We start from the raw sequence: 18,356 nt of genomic DNA on the forward strand, positions 1-18,356 counted from the left end.
ATCAATTAACCAATCCTCTATCCATGCTACTACTTTACCCTTAACGCCATGCACCATTATCTTATGCAGTAACCTTTTGTGTGGCACTTTGTCAAAAGCTTTCTGGAAATCCAGATATACCACATCCATTGGCTCCCCATTATCTACCCCACTGGTAATGCCCTCAAAAAATTCCACTAAATTAGTTCAGCACAACCTGCCCTTTATGAACCCATGCTGCATCTGTCCAATGGGACAATTTCCATCTAGATGCCTCGCTATTTCTTCCTTGATGATAGATTCCAGCATCTTCCCTTCTACCGAAGTTAAGCTAACTGGCCTATAATTACCCGCTTTCGGCCTACCTCCTTTTTTAAACAGTGGTGTCATGTTTGCTAATTTCCAATCCGCCGGGACCACCCCAGAGTCTAGTGAATTTTGGTAAATTATCATTAGTGCATTTGCAATTTCCCTAGCCATCTCTTTTCGTACCCTTCCACCACCTCTAACCTGCGGGGAGTGTGAAAATCAGGTAAGCTTTTTTTTTGTCTCTCTGTAATTGTCAAGTGGATAAATGGAAGGGATGGCAGAGAGGGTAGTGCAATGTTCCTCCTGCAGGATGTTCGAGGTGAGGGACACTGTCAGTGGCCCTGCTGAGTTCACCTGCGGGAAGTGCACCCATCTCCAGCTCCTCAAATATGTGTTAGGGAACTGGAGCTGGAGCTGGATGAACTGGTGATCATTCAGGAGGCAGAGTCGGTTATAGATAGAAGCTACAGGGATGTAGTTACGCCTAAGAATGAAGGTAGCTGGGTGACGTTTAAAAGGAGGGGGAAGAAGCAGTCAGTGCAGGGATCCCCTGCGGTTGTTCCCCTCAATAACAGGTATACCGTTTTGGATACTGTTGGGGGGGGACCTACCAGAGGTAAGCCAAGGTGACCAGGTCTCTGGCACTGAGTCTGTCCCTGTGGCTCAGAAGAGAAGGGGGAGAGCAGTGAGCATTAGTTATTGGAGACTCTATAGTTAGAGGTACAGATAGGTGATTCTGTGGCAATGATAGAGGCTCACAGTTGCTGTGTTGCCTCCCGGGTGCCAAGGTCCATGACGTCTCTGATCGTATTTTCAGGATCCTTAAAGGGGAGGGGGAGCAGCCACAAGTCATGGTACACATCGGAACCAAAGACATAGGTAGGAAAAGGGACGGGGATGTAAAACAGGAATTCAGGGAGCTAGGGTGGAAGCTGAGAGCCAGGACAGACCGTGTTGTCATCTCTGGTTTGCTGCCAGTGCCACGTGCTAGTGAGGTGAGGAACAGGGAGAGAGTGCAGATAAACACGTGGCTACAGGGATGGTGTAGGAGGGAGGATTTCAGTTACTTGGATAATTGGAGCACATTCTGGGCAAGGTGGGACCTGTACAAACAGGACAGGTTACACCTGAACCAGAGGGGCACCAATATCCTGCTACAGCTCTTCAGGGGGGTTTAAATGAATTTGGCAGGGGGATGGGAAACTGATTTGTAGTCCAGGAGATAGCGTTGCTGGAGTTCAGGAAGATGAGGGTAGTGCAGTACTGAGGAAGGTACCAAGGTCACAAGAGTGGACCTGCAGGCATGAAGGTGATTTGAAGTGTGTCTACTTCAATGCGAGGAGCATCAGGAATAAGGTTGGTGAGCTTGAAGCAGAGATTGGTAACCTCGGACTACGGTGTTGTGGCCATTACGAAGATGTGGATAGAACAGGGGCAGGAATGGTTGTTAGAGGTTCTGGGGTTTAGATGTTTCAGTAAGAGTAGGGAAGGTGGTAAAAGAAGTGGGGGAGTGGCATTGTTAATCAAGGATAGTATAATGGCTGCAGAAAGACAGTTTGAGGAGGATCTGTCTACTGAGGTAGTGTGGGCTGAAGTTAGAAATAGGAAAGGAGCGGTCACTTTGTTAGGAGTTTTCTATAGGGCCCCAAACAGTAACAGAGATGTGGAGGAAAAGATTGCAATGCAGATTTTGGATAGGTGCGGTAGTCACAGGTTAGTTGTCATGGGTGACTTTAATTTTCCAAATATTGATGGGAACCACTATGTTTCGAATAGTTTGGATGGGCTGTTTTTATCCAGTGTGTGCAGGAGGGTTTCCTCACACAATATGTGGATAGACCGACAAGAGGCGGGGCCACATTGGATTTTGTACTGGGTAATGAACCGGGCCAAGTGTTACATTTGTTTGTGGGAGAGCACGTTGGAGATAGTGACCACAATTTGGTGACTTTCACTATAGCAATGGAGAGGGATAGGAACATACGGCAGGGCAAGGTTTATAACTGGGGGAAGGGTAATTACGATGCGATTAGGCAAGAATTGGGGAGCACAAGATGGAAACAGGAACTGTCAGGGAAAGGCACAAATGAGATGTGGAGCTTGTTCAAGGAGCAAATACTGCATATCCTTGATATGTATGTCCCTGTCAGGCAGGGAAGAAATGGTCGAGTGAGGGAACCATGGTTTACAAAAGAGGTTGAATGTCTTGTCAAGAGGAACAAGGGGACTTATGTAAGGATGAGAAAACAAGGTTCAGTTAAGGCACTTGAAATGAACTGAAAATTGCTTATTGCACAAGTAGGCTTCAATTGAAGTTACTGTGAAAAGCCCCTAGTCACCACATTCCGGCGCCTGTTCGGGGAGGCTGGTACGGGAATACAATGGTGTATTGTATTGGAGGCTGGTACTGGAATACAACGGGAATGGTGAGGGATACAAGATAGCTAGGAAGCTCAAGAAAGGGCTTATGAGTGCCAGGAGGGGGCATGAGAAGTCATTGGCGGGTAGAATCAAGGAAAATCCCAAGGCTTTTTACACTTTTGTGAGAAATAAAAGAATGACCAAGGTGAAGTTAGGGCCGGTCAAGGACAGCAGTGGGAACGTGTGCATGGAGTGTGAAGGTATAGGAGAGGCTCTGATGCGACCATCAATTCACACAAAACCAGGAGTAGAAATAAACTGTGGCTTTAATCAACTCGAACAGTGCCTGCCTGCAACTGGTCTGCTAGTGAGAGCCGCCTTCAGGGCTACTGCTCTTTATGCCTCCCTCAAGTGGTGGAGCCAGGGCCCCAACATGATACATTACAGGTAATACCTTACAATGGTCCATAGGTGGAGCCCTCATGGGCAACAGCGTGATACAGTTATGTACATGGTGAATGGTTACTGCAAAACATTCACCACATTCACCCCCTGTTAAAAAATGAAGTCCGGCGGGGGTGAAGGGTTCATAAGTTCAGCCTGTCCGGCGCACAGATCGTGCGCTGTGATCGCGGAAGCTCTGGTCTCGCAGCTGGCCCTGGTGTCGAACTCATCCGTGCTGGCATGGGTAGTGAAGTCGCCGGTGTGGGCACAGACATGGACTCCGGGAGTGTGTCTTCTGGAGCTTCATTCCTGTGGGTCGGTGAAGGGGGAATGGAGGGCGGGAGGGGGTGCAGGTGCCATGTAGGTGCGGGGCGCTGGTCAGCGTCGGTCGGGCGGGGTAAGTTGGGGTGGCGGTGGTAGTGGAACCCGCGGGTGCCAGGTCCCGGAGGGAGACCGTATCCTGTCAGCCATCGGGGTGTTCCATGTATGCGTACTGGGGGTTGGTGTGTAGGAGCTGGACCCTCTCGACCAGGGGGTCGGACTTATGGCTCCTGACGTGGTTGCGGAGCAGGACGGGCCTCGGTGTCTTCAGCCAGGACGGAAGCGAGGCCCCGGAGGTGGATTTCCTGGGGAAAACAAATAGGCGGTCATGAGGGGTCTCAGTTGTGGCCATGCAAAGGAGGGACCTAATAGAGTGGAGTGCGTCGGGGAGGACCTCCTGCCAGTGGGGGACTGGGAGATTCCTAGACCGTAGGGCCAGGAGGACGGTCTTCCAGACCATCGCGTTCGCCCTCTCCACCTGCTCCACCTGGGTTTATAACTGGTAGTCCTGCTCGAGGCGATGCCCTTACTGAGCAGGTACTGACGCAGTTCGCCGCTCATGAATGACGAGCCCCGGTCACTGTGAACGTACGTGGGGAAACCAAACAGGATGAAGACACTATGCAGGGCTTTAATGACGGTGGCCGCGGTCATGTCGGGACAAGGGATTGCAAAGGGGAAGCGGGAGAACTCGTCAATGATGTTGAGGAAATATGTGTTGCGGTTGTTGGCGGTGAAGGGCCTTTTGAAATCGATACTGAGGCGCTCAAAGGGCCGGATGCCTTTACCAGGTGGGCTTTATCCGGTCGATAGAAGTGCAGCTTACACTCCGCACAGATTTGGCAGTCCCTGGTCATGGCTCTGACCTCCTCGGTGGAGTAGGGCAGGTTGCGGGCCTTGATGTAGTGGAGAAGCCGAGTGACCCCCGGGAGGCAGAGGTCATCGTGGATAGCCCGCAGTCGGTCATCTTGCGCGCTGGCGCATGTGCCGCGGGACAGGGCATCTGGGGGCTCGTTGAGTTTCCCAGGACGACATGCTATATCGTAGTTGTAGGTGGAGAGTTCGATCCTCCACCTCAAGATCTTATCATTCTTGATCTTGCCCCGCAGCGTATTATCGAACATGAAGTCAACCGATCGTTGGTCGGTGACGAGGGTAAACCTCCTACCAGCGAGGTAGTGCCTCCAGAGCCGCACGGCTTCCACGATGGCTTAGGCTTCCTTTTCGACCGAGGAGTGACGAATTTCGGAGGTGGTGAGGGTTCGTGAAAAAAATGCTACCGGCCTGCCTGCCTGATTGAGGGCAGCGGCGAGGGCGACCTCTGATGCGTCGCTCTCCACCTGGAAGGGGACGGACTCGTCCACCGAGCGCATTGCAGTTTAGCCGATATCCGCCTTGATGCAGCTGAAGGCCTGGTGGGATCCGGAGGAAATGGAAGAGGCAGCCATCTGCCTCAAAAGCCGTGTAGTGACGGTCCCCCGGGCGGATTGGGAGCTGGTGGTACGCAGACGTTAAATCCACCGTGGAGAACACCCGGTAGTGAGTGATCTGATTAACCATGTCTGCGATTCGGGGAAGGGGGTACGCATCGAGGTGCGTGTACCGGTTATGGTTTGGTTGTGATCTACAGCCATCCGGTTCTTTTCCCCGGTCCTGACGACCACCACCTGGGCTCTCCAGGGGCTATTGCTGCCTCGATGATTCCCTCCCGCAAGAGTCACTGGACCTCGGACCTGATAAAAGTCCTGTCCTGGATGCTGTACCGCCTGCTTCTAGTGGCGACAGGTTTGCAGTCAGCGGTAAGATTTGCGAAGAGCGGGGTGGGGTCGACCTTTAGGGTCGCGAGGCTACATACGGTGAGTGGGGGTAGGGGCCCGCCGAACTTCAGGGTTAGGCTCCTGAGGTTACATTGGAAATCCAGTCCCAATAGAAGAGGAGCACAGAGGTCGGGGAGTATTTATAATTTAAAGTTGGCGTACTCGGCGCCCTGTATTGCGAGGGTTGCGGTAGTGCACCCCCGGACCTGCACCGAGTGAGACCCGGAGGCGAGGGAGATGGTTTGATGTGCCTGGAAGATTGGGAGCGAGCAGCGTCTTACCATGTCTGGATGAATGAAGCTCTCCGTGCTCCCGTAGTTGAAGAGGCAGGGCCTTTCATCTCCATTTACCCGGACGGTCATCATAAGTGTTTGGGTCGCGACTGGTCAAGGGTGACCGTGCTGAGTTGTGGGTAGCCCGTGTGGTCGGGGGTGCTGGAATGGTCCCAAGATGGCTGCCCCCGTTGGTCGCACATGTCGGGCGGTGTTGCAGATAGAACATAGAACATTACAGCGCAGTACAGGCCCTTCGGTCCTCGATATTGTGCCGACCTGTGAAACCACTCTAAAGCCCATCTACACTATTCCCTTATCGTCCATATGTCTATCCAATGAACATTTGAATGCACTTAGTGTTGGCGAGTCCTCTACTGTTGCAGGCAGGGCATTCCACGCCCTTACTACTCTGAGTAAAGAACCTACCTCTGACATCTGTCCTATATCTATCTTCCCTCAATTTAAAGCTTTGTCCCCTCGTGCTAGACATCACCATCCGAGGAAGAAGGCTCTCACTTTCCACCCTATCCAATCCTCTGATCATCTTATATGCCTCAATTAAGTCACCTCTTAACCTTCTTCTCTCTAATGAAAACAGCCTCAAGTCCCTCAGCCTTTCCTCATAAGATCTTCCCTCCATACCAGGCAACATTCTGGTAAATCTCCTCTGCACCCTTTCCAATGTTTCCACATCCTTCCTATAATGCGGCGACCAGAATTGCACGCAATACTCCAAATGCAGCCGCACCAGAGTTTTGTACTGCTGCAATATGACCTCATGGCTCTGAAACTCAATCCCTCTACCAATAAAAGCTAACACACCGTACGCCTTCTTGACAACCCTCTCACGTGTCGGGCGGTGAGGAAGATAGCGTCCAAGATTGCGGCCCCCGTGGGTCGCCCACGTTGGGTGGGGTGGAAGATGGCTGTCCCCACGGACAACACGAGGCCGATGACACGTCCGGGGGGGGCGGAGCCGGCAGACACGCTGCAACATTGCGGGATCTGCGGGCCTGGGAGCCTGAGGGTCGGGCCTGCGATTTAGAGTTTTTGGACCTGGCCAGGCAAACCTTAGCAAAATGTCCTTTTCTCCCGCAGTCGCTGCAGTTCGCGTTCCGGGCCGGGCAGCGCTGCCTGGGGTGTTGATGCTGGCCGCGGAAATAACAGGGTAGCCCCCCATGGTGGGCGGGCAGCCGCGCGGCACAGGCCTGGGGTATTCTTTGGTCGGGGGTCCACGAGGGGGTCGATGGCACACCCGAGCGTGGAGGAGACTCAGCTTCTGTTCGTTGGTGACAGAAGGCGAGGAGGAGGCGGCGAGGCAGGCCTTAAAACAGCGGAGCCAGTGCGAAAAAATCCTTTCTGCCTCCGCGGCCTGCGGATCGAGTTCCAGTCGGTCAGGTTTGAGGGCCGATTCCATAGTGCCATTGTAGTTGATTAAATTGATGTGACCATCAATTCACACAAAATCAGGAGTAGAAGTAAACTGTGGCTTTAATCAACTTTAAGCAACAGTGTGATACAGTTATATACATGGTGAATGGTTACTGCAAATGACCACAGGCCCTAAATGAATACTTTTCTTCAGTGTTCACAAAAGCGAGGGGCCATGTTGTTGAGGAGGATAGTGCGATACAGGCCGGTAGGCTGGAGGAGGTAGATATTCGGAAGGAAGATGTGTTAGAAATTTTGAGAAGCTCGAGGATAGATAAGTCCCCTGGGACTGATGGGATATATCCTAGGATTCTTTGGGAGGCGAGGGATGAGATTGCAGAGCCTTTGGCTTTGATCTTTATGTCCTCACTGTCTACAGGAATAGTGCCAGAAGACTGGAGAGAGGCGAATGTTGTCCCCTTGTTCAAGAAAGGGAATAGGTATAACCCTGGGAATTATAGGCCGGTTAGTCTCACTTCATCATAGGTAAATTATTGGAAAGGGTCCTGAGGGATAGGATTTATGATCATTTGGAAAGATACAGCTTAATCCAGGATAGTCAGCGTAGATTTGTGAGGGGTAAGTCTTGCCTCACAAGTTTGATTGTATTCTTTTAGGAGGTAACTAAGTACATAGATATTGGTAGAGCAGTTGATGCTGTATACATGGATTTTGGTAAGGCGTTTGATAAGGTGCCCTACAAAGAACAAAGAAAGAACAAAGAAATGTACAGCACAGGAACAGGCCCTTCGGCCCTCCAAGCCCGTGCCGACCATACTGCCCGACTAAACTACAATCTTCTACACTTCCTGGGTCCGTATCCTTCTATTCCCATCCTATTCATATATTTGTCAAGATGCCCCTTAAATGTCCCTATCGTCCCTGCCTCCACTACCTCCTCCGGTAGCGAGTTCCAGGCACCCACTACCCTCTGCGTAAAAAACTTGCCTCGTACATCTACTCTAAACTTTGCCCCTCTCACCTTAAACCTATGCCCCCTAGTAATTGACCCCTCTACCCTGGGGAAAAGCCTCTGACTATCCACTCTGTCTATGCCCCTCATAATTTTGTATACCTCTATCAGGTCGCCCCTCAACCTCCTTCGTTCCAGTGAGAACAAACCGAGTTTATTCAATCGCTCCTCATAGCTTATGCCCTCCATACCAGGCAACATTCTGGTAAATCTCTTCTGCACCCTCTCTAAAGCCTCCACATCCTTCTGGTAGTGTGGCGACTCATGCAGAAAGTAAGGAGGCATGGCATAAAGGGAAATTTGGCCGATTGGATCAGTAACTGGCTATCACATAGAAGACAGAGGGTGATGGTAGATGGTAAATTTTCATCCTGGAGCCCAGTCACCAGTGGTGTACCACAGGGATCAGTGCTGGGTCCTCTGCTATTTGTGATTTTTATCAATGACTTGGATGATGGAGTTGAGGGTTGGGTGAGTAAATTTGCTGATGACACCAAGATTGGTGGAGTAGTGGATAATGTGGAGAGCTGTTGTAGGCTGCAAAGAGACATTGATAGGATGCAGAGCTGGGTTGAAGAGTGGCAGGTGGAGTTTAACCCTGATAAGTGTGAGGTGATTCATTTTGGTAGAACAAATTTGAATGCGGATTACAGGGTTAACGGCAGGGTTCTGAAGAATGTGGAGGAGGAGAGAGATCTCGGAGTTCATGTCCATAGATCTCTGAAAGTTACCACCCAAGTGGATAGAGCCGTGAAGAAAGCCTATAGTGTGTTAGCATTTATTAACAGGGAGACTGAGTTTAAGAGCAGTGAGGTTATGCTGCAACTGTACAAGACCTTGGTTAGACCACATTTGGAGTATGTGTGCAGTTCTGGTCACCTCATTATAAGAAGGGTGTGGAAGCATTGGAAAGGGTGCAAAGGAGATTTACCAGGATGCTGCCAGGATTGGAGGGTAGGTCTTATGAGGAAAGGTTGAGGGAGCTAGGGCTTTTCTCATTGGAGCGAAGGAGGATGAGAGGTGACTTAGTTGAGGTGTTTAAGATGATGAGGGGGATAGATAAAGTGGATGTTCAGCGACTTTTTCCTCGGTGGATGTAGCTGTTACAAGGGGGCATAATTATAAGGTTCATAGTGGAAGATATAGGAGGGATTTCAGAGGTAGGTTCTTTACTCAGAGAATGGTTGGGGCGTGGAACGTACTCCCAGCTGTGATAGTGGAGTCGGACACTAGGAACTTTCAAGCGGTTATTGGAAAAGCATATGGAGTGCACTAGAATGATTGGGAGTAGATTGATTTGATCGTAGTTTCACACTAGTTGGGCACAACATCGTGGGCCGAAGGGCCTGTATTGTGCTGTACAGTTCTATGTACCCTGGGATGCATTCCATCAGGGCCAGGAGACTTGTCTACCTTTAGCCCCATTAGCTTGCCCATCACATCCTCCTTCGTGATAACAATCATCTCAAGGTCCTAACCTGTCAGAGCCTCATTTCCATCAGTCACTGACATGTTATTTGGGTCTTCCACTGTGAAGACCCAAAAAACCTGTTCAGTTCCTCAGCCATTTCCTCATCTCCCATTATTAAATCTCCCTTCTCATCCTCTAAAGGACCAATATTTACCTTAGCCACTCTTTTTTGTTTTATATATTTGTAGAAACTTTTACTGTCTGGTTTTATTTTCTGAACAAGTTTACTCTCATAATCTATCTTACTCTTCTTTATAGCTTTTTTAGAAGTTTTCTGTTGCCCCTTAAAGATTTCCCAATCCTCTAGTCTCCCACTAACCTTTGCCACTTTGTATGCATTTTCCTTCAACTTGACACTCTCCCTTATTTCCTTCGATTTCCACGGTCGATTTTACCTTTTTTTGCCGCCCTTCCATTTCGTTGGTATAAACCTTTGCTGAGCACCGTGAAAAATCACTTGGAAGGTTCTCGACTGTTCCTCAACTGTTTCACCATAAAGTCTTTGCTCCCAGTGTACCTTAGCCAGTCCTTCTCTCATCCCATTGTAATCTCCTTTGTTTGAGCACAAAACACTGGTGTTTGATTTTACCTTCTCACCCTCTATCTAATACCACCATATTGTGATCGCTCCTTTCGAGAGGATCCCCAACTGTGAGATTATTAATCAATCCTGTCTTATTACACAGGACCAGATCTCGGATTGCTTGTCCCCTCGTAGGTTCCATTACATACTGTTCTATCGCATGCTATACATTCTATAAACTCCTCAAGGCTGCCTTGACCAAGCTGGCTAAACCAATCGACATGTAGATTAAAATCCCACATGATAACTGCGTACCATTTCTACATGCATCAGTTATTTCTTTGTTTATTGCCCGCCCAACTATTTGGTGGCCTATAGACTACTCCTATCAGTGACATTTTTGCCTTACTATTCCTGATTGCCAGCCAAATGGATTCAACCTTATCCTCCACAGCACCGATGTCATCCCTCACTACTGCCCGAATGTCATCATTAAATAACAGAGCTACACCACCTCCCTTACCATCCACTCTGCAAGTTCTCCCCGTGCCTGCGTGGATTTTCTCCGAGTGCTCCTGTTTCCTCCCACAGTCCAAAAACGTGCAAGTTAGGTGGATTGGCCATGCTAAATTACCCCTTGGTGTCCAGGGATGTGCAAGTTATGTTACAGGGATGGGGTGGACCTGGGTAAAGTGCTCAATGGCGGGTCAGTGCAGACTCAATGGACCAAACAGCCTCCTTCTGCACTGCAAGGATTCTAACAAACTATTCATTAAGAATTAGGTTGGACCGACATACAAAGAACAAAGAAAAGTACAGCTCAGGAACAGGCTCTTCGGCCCTCCAAGCCTGCGCCAACCATGCTGCCCATCTAACTTAAAACTTTCTGCACTTCCGGGGTTCACATTCGTCTGTTCCCATCACATTCATGTATTTGGCCAAAGGCCCCTTAAACGTTCCTATCATACCTGCTTCCACCATCTCCTCCGGCAGCGAGTTTCAGGCACCCACTACCCTCTGTGTCAAAGACTTCTCTTGCACATCACCTCTAAACGTTGCCCCTCGCACCTTAACCCTGAGTCCCCCAGGAATGAACTCTTCCACCCTAGGAAAACGCTTCCAACTATCCACTCTGTCCATGTCCCTCATAATTTCTTACTGATGTAATTCCCTGGTGTGATGCAAGATTGAAAGCCTCACTGGATGCTGGTGGGCAACTGTTTTAATAAGTATTCATGACATTCAAATGAATGCAAATGGAATTTGTGCCACCCTTCAGCGGGAGGACTGTGATTAACCCCCCATTGGAAGAATTGCAATTTGGTTTTACGCTGGTGAGTTTCTAGATTTTTTTGGCTCTTGCTAGATTCTCCACTGCTGCCAGCTACCAAACCCGCCTTGTTTGGTAGGGAGGGAGACTTCTACCCATTGGGTTGAATTCTCCACTTCGTGACGCTGACAGCAAGTAGTTGCAATCGGGCGGAGAATCGTGTAAAATGGAAAGATGCGTTTTGCCCCCGGTGCCCATTCCATCGCTATACGTCCTTATACATATATGTCCCTTGTTGGCGACATTATTGAAGTTTGCGGTGGGTCCATTCAAAACCATCATTTGCATGGATTTCATTATCATTAGAGTCTTGGGCACTTTATGCTCCACCCTCCTGCAATGCACTGCCCCTCTCAGGCGGACGTCTCACGAGTGCGAATTGCTACAAGTATTTACAAGCGGGGACTGGGCGCCATGACTGCTGAGGGACAGCAGGAGGCTAAAAAAAAATTCTCAAGACCCCTCAAATATCTTTGGGCTTGCTCGGGGATGGCTAACTAGGCCGGGGGTAGTAGCAGGAAATGAGTTGGTGCCAAGTCCGTGGACTCAGGGTGTCCTCCTCGGGATCGGGGTGCCCTGGCTCAGACTGCCATTGCTGCAGTATGTGGATTTAAATGCACCTCTTTGGTGCTATTTACAGGCTCCTGGCTGCTCACACTGCTGATTGCTCATTGTGTCCTGTGAAAACTCAGAGGGCCTCTGGTGATGCGAGAGACCACCCAGGCCGCATCTAATAACTCTCAGACCCCCACCTGTATCATCAAGGGGATGGGTGTGGCCAAGGTCAATCAATGGCCTACAAATTGTTGGCACACGTCAGAAGCGCTGCCCCACTGCAGAGGAATCTGGGGATTACCAGAGGACACCTACACCCTGGCTTTTGGAACCCTGCCTAATTCGCTGCTCCTATCAGGGCAGAGATCTCACCAGTGCACCAGACCACCCCTCAGGATCTGTCTCCGCCTGGTGAGGCTGGCAGCACTGACTGTATCTGCCACCATTTCCCACGCACTGTTCAGGAGGGTGGTAATCTGCAGCCCCGGGGAAGAGGGTGTCCCTACTCTCCTCATTGGTATTGAGCAGTGGGTGCACCTTGGATTTCTGAACTCGGGGGGGGGGGGGGGGCAGGTCTTCACAGAATCATATTTGTGGCTGCAGTGAGTGTCTGATAAGTGGAGAGCTTAAAAAGAGGCTGCCCAGCTCTTTAGCGCTAATCCCGGCCCGTGGTTACACTGCCCACTGGACTTGGAATTGCTTTCAATTCACACTGGGAGAGTGCTGGCCCATTTGCATGACATGAATAACGGAACAGATAGCGCTCCGAACGGAAATGCGAATCGCATGCTATTCAGTCCCAGCGGAAACATTTCGCGGGATTCTCCGTTCCTGCTGTTTGCACTGAGTGCTAAATTTGGTGCATTTGAGTGCAGTAGTGAGAGTTTGGTGATGGAGGGAGTGCTGAATTTGGGTGCATTTGAGTGCTATAGTGAGAGTTTGGTGACTGAGGGAGTATAGGTCTTCATTCTTATCTAAAGTCTAGTCTTTCCTTTATTTAGTTAATTAACTTAAAAGTTGCTGTTTGGTTCAGAAGAAGATGAATTTTCAATCAGCTTTAAACAAAGGTTCTACTTGTAGGCACTTGCAGCTTGAGCTTGTTAATTAGTTAATTGGATTCGGCCAGTTTTCAGAGGCTAGATTCACAGTATAAAAGTGAGCCAGCTACAGTGCAGACTTTGTTTGCACTGAGTGCTGAATTTGGTGCATTTGAGTGCTGTAGTGAGAGTTTGGTGATGGAGGGAGTGCTGAATTTGGGTGCATTTGAGTTCTATAGTGACAGTTTGGTGACTGAGGGAGTGCTCAATTTGGGTGCATTTGAGTGCTATAGTGAGAGTTTGGTGACTGAGGGAGTTAGGTGAGGAGGGAGTAAGGTGCTCCTTTCATTTTGTTTCCTACATTTCCGCAAAGAGTGAGAAGGGAGCCAGGAGTTTACAGAGAGTGCAGCTGACTGCGAGCAGAGTCGGAGGGTGGAGGTCCAGTTGGTCCACAGGGCAGCTATATTCTGTAAGGTAAGAGGGGATGGAGGCTAGGCCAGTTGCATGCTCCTCCTGTAGAATGTGGGTGGTGAGGGATACCACCGGTGTCCCCGCTGACTATACCTGCGGGAAGTGCACCCAACTCCAGCTCCTCAGAGACCGTGTTGGGGAACTGGAGCTGGAGCTGGATGAACTTTGGATCATCCAGGAGGCAGAGGGGGTTATAGAGAAGAGTTACAGGGAGGTAACCACACCCAAGGTACAGGACAAGAGTAGCTGGGTTACAGCCAGGGGAAAGAAAACAAACAGGCAGACAGTGCAGGGATCCCTCATGGCCGTTCCCTTTCAAAACAAGTATACCGTTTTGGATGCCGTTGGGGGGTGTTGATGTACCGGGGGAAGGCCCTAGCGGCCAGGTCTCTGGCACTGAGTCTGGCTCTGGGGCTCAGAAGGGAAGGGGGGGAATAGAAAAGCAATAGTAATAGGATATTCAATGGTTAGGGGAATAGATAGGAGATTCTGTGGTCGCGAGCGAGATTCCCGGAAGGTATGTTGCCTCCCGGGTGCCAGGGCCAGGGATGTCTCAGATCGTGTCTTCAGGATCCTTAAGGGGGAGGGGGAGCAGCCAGAAGTCGTGGTGCACAGTGGTACCAACGATGTAGGTAGGAAAAGGGGTGTGGAGGTAATAAACGAGTTTAGGGAGTTAGGCTGGAAGTTAAAAGCCAGGACAGACAGAGTTGTCATCTCTGGTTTGTTGCCGGTGCCAAGTAATAGCGAGGCTAGGAATAGGGAGAGAGTGCAGCTGAACACGTGGCTGCAGGAATGGTGTAGGAGGGAGGGCTTCAGGTATTTGGATAATTGGAGCGCATTCTTGGGAAGGTGGGACCTGTACAAGCAGGACGGGTTGCATCTGAACCAGAGGGGCACCAATATCCTGGGAGGGAGGTTTTCTAGTACTCTTCGGGAGGGTTTAAACTAATTTGGCAGGGGAATGGGAACCGGATTTGTAGTCCAGCAACTAAGGTAGCCGATATTCAGGACGCCAAAGCTTGTAATGAGGCAGTGGGGAAGGGAACACTGGAATGGCTGGCCCCCCGATTGTGGAGATGCAGTCACAGAGCAGGGACTACATGAGGGTCTGCCGACAAGCATCCAGCACCAGCAGACGCAGGTAGATAGAATTTACAGTGCAGAAGCATTTGGCCCATTGAGTCTGCATCAGCCGCTGAAAGCGCACCCTACATCCACCCTAACCCGTAACCCCTCCTAATGTTTGGACACTTGAGGGCAATTTACCTTGACCAATCCACTGAACCTGCACATCTTTGAAATGTGGCAGGAAACCGGAGCACCCAAGACAGTGACCCAAGCCGGGAATCGAATCTGGGTCCCTGGCGCTGTGAAACAACAGTGCTAACCACTGTGCTACCGTACTGTCGCACGCCAAGGAATCCAACTGCATGCAGGAGCAGGAGGTGGTGCTGAACATTCATGCCACCCAGGCCAATACAGGTGGATAAAGACGTTGATAAATTCTTGATTTCTCGAGGAATTAAGGGCTATGGAGAGAGAGCGGGTAAATGGAGTTGAAATCAGCCATGATTGAATGGTGGAGTGGACTCGATGGGCCGAATGGCCTTACTTCCGCTCCTATGTCTTATGGTCTTATGGGTGGCGTCTGCGGTGTAGGCATTGTGGCGGAGGATTTTGTCCAAGGTCTGGGGCATTGTGTGCAGGTGGTGGCCGAGGCCCAGGACAGGGTTTGCCGTTTCATTGGCAGCCATGTACGACAGCCACCTGGAAATTGCAGCGGTGCTTCTAAGCGTGTGCCTGTTACAACGGGCCATGGATGAGAACTTCAACATCATTGCCCAGGTACTGGCCAACGTGGCACAGATACAGATGGAGGTGGTACAGTCCCAGAGGGAGATGGCGCAGTCACTGGATGATGTGACACAGGCCAGAAGATAATGGCATAATCAATGGGTGATGTGGCGCAGTCCCAGAAGTTCATGGTCCACACCCTGTGCTCCATGGCCGTGAGCATGCAAACACTGTTTGAGACAAGAACCGGCCCCAGGACCGGCAGCCAGATGTCAGGGGAGCCTCAGGGAGAGCTCCGCTCACACCCCCGTCTCATGGAGTAGCCCAGAGGCCACCGGGCACCCCGAAGGAGGAGGAGGTGATGGGGCCCGTGCCGGTGACTCCCGCAGGGAAAGTGCTGCAACACCGCAGCACCCCGGACTCCACCTCCCCACCCCCATCCCTGGTGCATCTGGTGGGCACGTGTAGAACAGGGTGGTACCATGCCACCTGGGACCCCCAAGCAGCCGATGGGTCCATCCAGGCCTGGTCGACCCAGAAGACGGCCGTCAACGGGTACCCAGATCGCAGGGCGGGAATCACAGCCGCCTCCATTCCTGGTGTACTGTCTGGGGATTCACCTAGACAAAATGTAAGTCTAGAAAGTTAGACACCAGTCAAGTTGGCATGGATGCAGGGCACAGTTTAGTGATAGGGACTAGGGCACGGATCCGTATATATTTGTTCACATTAAACTCCCGTGCACAATGTTCCAACCTGCCTCGCTGCTCTGTCGGACGGGTGTGATGGGTGGGCTCTCTGGGCTGGCCAGAGAGGGTGCGTGGGGTGGGGTGGGAATTGGGTGGAAGTTGTGGGTGGCCTGGGCTCCCCACCCTCCCCCCGACCGTCCCTACAACCGTCACCACAGGGATTTGATGGGACAAAGTGATGGGATGGCCAGCTCGCATGCAGCGATCACCCAGGTGGATGGTGGAAAGTGCTACTGTGGGCCGGAGTTAGATGTCATACGATGAGGAGCACCAGAGCTCATCGCAGACCGGGATATCATCATCCTCCAACCCATGGATCAGACCTGGGTTACTGCCAGCCCAGGTCCCACACCCTGCAGTGCAGCAGGTATGTATCACGGAGGGGGTTGCAGGTGGGCTGGGGGCCAGGAGGAGGGGGGAGGTGGGGTGGGATGCGGTGTCTGTGCCCAGGCCTGTTTCTGGCCACAGAACGACGTGGAAACCTGTTACAATGATGTCTGTGCAGAGGCCAGGAGCGTGATCAACTAGTGCTTCAGCCCCCTGAAGATGCGGTTCAGATGCCTGGACGCTCTGGAGGGGCCCTCCAGAATGCCGCTGAGAGGGCCGCCCGCATCATGGCAGCCTGCTGTGTCCTCCACAACATCGCGCATGTACTGAAGGAGGATCACCAGGCCTTGCCTGACGAGGAGGATGCAGGGAAGGGCGAGGATGGGCAGAGGCAGGCCTTGTGTGACATTTTGGGGGCCTGGCCTGGCAGAAGAGGATTCTGGGAGAAGTCAACTCCGTCACCTCGACTGTACTGTGGATAGCCGAAGAACTGGCGTCAAGGAATGGAACACTCGATGATTCCTGACAGGTCTGAGATGCCTACCCCCGGCTGAGGGGTTGGCTCCAGGGTGATGGGGGTTATCTGCTGCCGTCATGGCTACTGACGCCTATCCGGAGGTCACAGTCCGACACAGAGACCCGCTACAACAATGCCCGTACAGCGACCAGAGGCGTGATTGAGCGATGCTGAGTGGGTCGCCAGCATCTTGGTGGCAAGCTGTGATTGAGGAGGAGGAGGAACGCCAGGCTTTATTGACAAGGAGGATGCGGAACAGGATGAGGGTGGACAGAACATGCAGACACTCCAGGGAGGCCATGGGAAGTGTGCACCTGGACCAACGCGCACGTGCCGCTCTGATTGCCTCCTGGTTCACCGACTAGCAGGTGGATAGAGGGGGGGAACTGGCCGGGGGCATGTACACCGCATCCTAATCCCACACCCACTTATGCTCCCCCTGGTAACCCCTGCCTGCAACCCCCCTCCTTGATACATACCTGCCGTACTACGGGGTGGGGGCCCTGGGTTGGCAGTAACACTGGGTCTGGTCCATGGGATAGAGGATGATAACAACTTGTTCTGCGATGAACTTTGGTGCTCTGCATCGTACGACAATGCCTGACTCCTGCCCATGATAGCACTTTCCACCATCTACCAAAGTGATCCCTGCATGTGAGCTGGCCATTCCATCATACGGTATTATCGGATCGCTGGGGTGGCGGGGGTAGGGACGGTTCCCCCCCACCTCCCGGTCAGCCCAGACCAGCCCTCCCTCACAGCCACAGACAGAGCCCCGAGGCGGGTTGTCACAGATGTTTACTGTGAAGAAATGTGTACAGTTTTATGCCCGAGCCCCTATAACTAAACTGTGTCCTGCACCCGTGCCAACTTCATTGGTGTCTAACTTTCTGGTCTTATGGGCATTAACTCTACTTTTAGGTGGATCCTCAGATGGTTCAGCAGGAGTGGAGGTGGCCTGCTGAGACTCCTGCACTGTGACTTGGGTCTACTTTGATGGGCGACCAGGCCTGGTGTCCCTGGCGACGTGGTGCCGCCTTGTTCTGACCGCTGTGTAGTCCCTCATGTAGTCCCTGGCTCTGTGACTGCATCTCTACAATCGATGGGACTGGCTGTTCCAGAAGCCATAGTCGGGATGGCAACTAGTTCCCCGGGTCGGCCTGCCCTCTGACTGTCCGCCCCCTCGGGAGATCCTACCTCCACTTGCTCTACCGGCTCAACTGTGTGGAGCACGCTAGAGAGTGCCCCAGGAGCCTCTTCACTAACATGGCCAACTGTGGTGAGAGTCTCTGAGATGGTGGAGACAGCTGTGACGGGAAGTCAGTGTCATCCTCTGACTCGAGCTCTGGGGTGTTCTGAGCCTCAGGTGGAGGGCTGGTGTCCGACTGTGACCATCACTGCTCGGCTCATGTGGGGGAGGGGGCGTGGCTATGGCACTGGCTGGGGGTGGAGAGCGCCAGTGTAGCCATCTGGGATGACCACTTCCAACTAGGTACAGAGCAACTCGCAAAGACTGACTGGTAAAATGGACAAGCCAAGAATCAGACAGGCTCAGAGCCTGAAATGCATATTTGTCAGAAAAGTCCAGACGGCATTGAAACTCCGTCCCATTAGCATGTTAATCAGGCCAATTAGCATTTGATGGCCCATCTCCCCCAAAATAAAGGACTGG

General features: G+C 51.5%; 1 protein-coding gene across 1 annotated transcript in view; it reads right to left on the reverse strand.

Moving 5' to 3' along the window:
- LOC140398321 (Fc receptor-like protein 5) overlaps positions 1 to 18,356 on the reverse strand; it is a 293,198-nt gene that overhangs the window by 50,393 nt on the left and 224,449 nt on the right. The window lies entirely within an intron of this gene.

This window comes from Scyliorhinus torazame, chromosome 21 (genome assembly GCF_047496885.1).
Source record: "Scyliorhinus torazame isolate Kashiwa2021f chromosome 21, sScyTor2.1, whole genome shotgun sequence".
NCBI lineage: Eukaryota > Metazoa > Chordata > Chondrichthyes > Carcharhiniformes > Scyliorhinidae > Scyliorhinus > Scyliorhinus torazame.